At 25.8% G+C, this 4,567-nt stretch overlaps 2 non-coding genes across 2 annotated transcripts; both read right to left on the bottom strand.

The window, feature by feature from the left end:
• Positions 1-917: 917 nt before the first annotated feature.
• On the bottom strand, positions 918-991 carry TRNAW-CCA (transfer RNA tryptophan (anticodon CCA)). The gene has a single exon. It is a non-coding gene; the product is annotated as a tRNA-Trp (tRNA).
• Positions 992-1,180: 189 nt separating this feature from the next.
• On the bottom strand, positions 1,181-1,254 carry TRNAP-UGG (transfer RNA proline (anticodon UGG)). Its single transcript has one exon. It is a non-coding gene; the product is annotated as a tRNA-Pro (tRNA).
• Between the last annotated feature and the right edge of the window lie 3,313 nt (positions 1,255-4,567).

The following is a 4,567-nucleotide window of genomic DNA, read 5'->3' as shown; positions in this document are numbered from 1 at the left end:
GAATTGCTTAGTCGTCTAGTAACAAGTAAGAGTAGTCGATAGTATTAGATATAGATAAAAAAAAGAGCAAGGAATAAAAAAAAAATTCTACTAATCAATATTTGTGAGGCGGCCTTTCTTGTATTCTTGTATTAGATCCAAAGGTTTTTTCTTGACCTAACTACAAAGATGATGAATCTATTTCTTTTTCTTTTCTACTCTTGTCCTGCCGCTCTATTTTTGTGAATACCGTTTAGAATGATTGATGAATCAAAAAATTTCAATTGAACTTATTCTTTCAATTGGTATTTTTGCTTATCCCCGTCTCTTTTAAAAATTGAAACTTAGGTAAGTGCTTTATAAACATATGTATAAAAAGAACATATTTCATTTAGCTCCTTCATGCCTACTCTAACTAGTTATTTCGGTTTTTTACTAGCGGCTTTAACTATAACCTCAGCTCTATTTATTGGTCTGAGTAAGATACGACTTATTTGAAAATTAATTGAATGAACGAACAATTAATAAAAACAAAGTTTTCTGTCCTATTCCATATATTCTATAGTTCCTTACCGTGTTAATTATCAATTATTAGTTATTGATATTCATGGGCAATAGAGATTAATATTTAGGGATAGATATTACCTTTCTTTTTCTCCTTTCAAATAAATTGAAATGATTGAAGTTTTTCTATTTGGAATCGTCTTAGGTCTAATTCCTATTACTTTGGCTGGATTATTCGTAACCGCATATTTACAATACATACGTGGTGATCAGTTGGACCTTTGATTAATTAACATCTCTTTTTTTGACTGACCCCTTTAATTTTAATTTAATTAATTTAATTCAAGGAGGTCAAATTCGAATTGCTGTTCAATTTTTTTTTTTTTTTTTTTTTTTTCAGTTCGGTGTAATTTTCGACTTAACAAGAGCGGAATCACGCTCTGTAGGATTTGAACCTACGACATTGGGTTTTGGAGACCCACGTTCTACCGAACTGAACTAAGAGCGCTTTCTTATCATAATAAATAAGACTGTAAAAAAGAGGATTCTTTTATTTTATAACCCCAATACATCGTGCACACCTATACTATCATATATCATATATAATATGAGAAAATGATAGATTATGTATGCTTAATTTTAATCAATCTAAAACTAAAATGGCTCCCTCCTTACTGCTCAAAGGAGAAGTAATAGGTAGGGATGACAGGATTTGAACCCGTGACATTTTGTACCCAAAACAAACGCGCTACCAAGCTGCGCTACATCCCTTTCAATTGGCCTACGATGTTATTGTAGAGAATCCCTGTCTTGTTTTCCACACCCTTATTTCATCTATTGATATACAAAAATTATCTTTCCATTTCCTCTTTTTGGTCTCATATCATATAACAACCATATAATGAATAATAAATGAATCTTTTTGGCGGGAATTCTCAGGCAGAAAGGGACCTATTTTGCTGTTTTAAGAAAAGGAAAATCTTATCTATCGAATCATTGTACATTTAAATTTTAATTTTGAATTAGGAATTCCGGGTACAAATATACAAATACAAGTGGTCTTTAACCACACATACATGTGATTATATATGTATTACCATAATGTATGTAATACGATAAAGAAGGAGGATTTTAAATGCGAGATCTAAAAACATATCTTTCCGTAGCACCGGTACTAAGTACTCTCTGGTTCGGTTCTTTAGCGGGTTTATTGATAGAGATCAATCGTTTCTTCCCGGATGCGTTAACATTCCCTTTTTTTTAATTCTAGTTATTGTCGCGGGACGGGGTGAAAAAGATTAGATCGATATACAATCAAATATCTGTGACTAATCTCTCGCCCCCCCTTGACTTTAGTTGTTTTTAGAATTATAATTATATAAGAAATGAATTCTAATTATATAAGAAATAATTCTATTTAGTTTTTTTAGAATTCTAATTATATAAGAATTATATAAAATAAATAAGGAAGGTAGAACGAAAAAAGTGGATTGAACCTCAACAAAACTTGGGTTCAAGCTCCAATTAAATTACTAGTAGAGCGAAAAGAGAAATGTGGCTGGAACAACAGTATCCTACAAGATACTTAAAGAAAATACCGTACTGTGATTCTAAATCGAGTTAGAAATCATTGTATTACTTATTTACTATTAGTATAATACATATTGATTTACTATATTGATTGCAATTGATTGCAACGAAATCTTTCAGGATTTGGTTTTGAGTTAGCAACTTTTATTTATTTATTTTCATTCCTTTCTTCTTCACTTTTGATCGGAAAATAGAAGAGTTGGGTGAATTAAAAACTCAAAGGGGGTTCATGGCCAAGAGTAAAGATGTCCGAGTAACGATTATTTTGGAATGTACCAGTTGTGTTCGAAACGTCGTTAATAAGGAATCAACGGGCATTTCCAGGTATATTACTCAAAAAAATCGACACAATACGCCTAGTCGATTGGAATTGAAGAAATTCTGTTCCTATTGTTACAAACATACAATTCACGGGGAGATAAAGAAATAAATCGAATCAAGTACTCGTATGTCAACCCTTCCCGAGAATATGAGAAAATAGGACATTAGGTATTTAGGTAACATTAGGTATTTAGTATGAGAAAATAGGACATTAGGTATTCAGGTATAATAATATATATTATATAATATATTAAGTAATATTAAGTATATAATTAGTTAGATATAATATATAACTAATATATAACAAATATTTTATTTATATATTAGTCTATATTTGTATTTCCTTGTCTATTCCACGCTTTCTTTTTAAAGTGAAGTTTTTAGTTTTAAATTATTCGATATGCACGTTAATAAATTTTTAACCTTTTTAACCTGGTATATGATTGTATCAATATTCTTTTATTTTTTTTTATTCTATTTTTTATTTAGTTCTTATTTTTTTAATAATTTTTTTCTTTATTCTCGAGTCAATTATTTATTTTTTTAGTTTACCGTCTTCGAATGATTTTTAGTTTACAGTCTTCGAATGATTAGGAGTTGGATTTTCATTGATTAGGAATTAGATTTTTAATATCACTAACTATTTTTTTTTTTATTTTCTATTCGTGCATAATGATTATTTTAATATTGTTAATTTTAATATTGTTGTTAATTTTAATATTGTTAATATTGTATTATTTATTATATTGTATGATTTATTCATTACTATATTTTTTAGTTATTACTATATTTTGTATTTATTACTATATTTCATTATTTATTTCTTATTTTATTAATTATTTATTATTTTCGTGTCGGTTCTATATATATTTATAAATTATATTTATTTATTATTTATGTATTATCACAGTTATAGATATTTATTTAAATTATATTTATATATTAAATATATTAAAATATTAAATTATATTTATATTTTATATATTAAATATATTAAAATATGAAATTATATTTATATATATTTATAAATTATATTTATTTATTATTTATGTATTATCACAGTTATAGATATTTATTTAAATTATATTTATATATTAAATATATTAAAATATTAAATTATATTTATATTTTATATATTAAATATATTAAAATATGAAATTATATTTATATATTAAATATATTAAAATATGAAATTATATTTATATATTAAATATATTAAAATATGAAATTATATTTATATATTAAATATATTAAAATATGAAATTATATTTATATATTAAATATATTAAAATATGAAATTATATTTAAATAAATATCTATAAATAATATAATAATAAAATAAACTAATAAAATAAACAAATAAATAATAAATAAATAATTAAAATAAACTAATAAAATAAACAAATAAATAAGAAATAAATAATAAATAAATAATACAATAATAAAAAAAACAAAGCAAATCGTATTTATTCTATTAATTCTATAATTTGAATTTGATCCGATCAAAATAGGATTTTAGAAAAGGATAGGATAGGATTATTTTTAGAAATAAGGAATAAAGAAATGATGGATAAATACAAGCGATCTTTTCGTAGGCGTTTGCCCCCGATCCAATCGGGGGATCGAATTGATTATAGAAACATGAGTTTAATTAGTCGATTTATTAGTGAACAAGGAAAAATCTTATCTAGGCGAGTAAATAGATTGACTTTAAAACAACAACGATTAATTACTATTGCTATAAAACAAGCTCGTATTTTATCTTCGTTACCCTTTATTAATAATGAGAAACGATTTGAAAGAAGGGAGTCGACCGCTAGAACTAGAACCAGAAATGAGAAACGATTTGAAAGAAGAGAGTCGACCGCTAGAACTACTGCTCTTAGAACCAGAAATAAATAGGCTTACCCTTCAATTGACTCAAAATTATCAAACGTAGACTGATGCTTTATTCAAAAAATCTGATAATCAAAATTGTCGTGTCGTAAGAAAAAAGAAATAAATAAAAGAATCGAATCGGGTTGGGGAAGAAAAATAAATTTTTTTTTTTTTTATTGAGCGTCTTCGCTCATCTTGTTTTCTTGTTTTGATGACCTTATCAGAATTTTTTTATCATATTAATTTCTACTCTACCTCCCTCGAGTTCATTCTCGAGGGAACCCCATTTCATTTA

This window comes from Durio zibethinus, unplaced genomic scaffold (assembly GCF_047325235.1).
Source record: "Durio zibethinus cultivar Kanyao isolate XHJ-2024 unplaced genomic scaffold, ASM4732523v1 HiC_scaffold_251, whole genome shotgun sequence".
NCBI classification, from domain to species: domain Eukaryota; kingdom Viridiplantae; phylum Streptophyta; class Magnoliopsida; order Malvales; family Malvaceae; genus Durio; species Durio zibethinus.
Note: the sequence above shows the minus strand (reverse complement) of the source record. Positions and strands in the feature narration are given on the sequence as shown.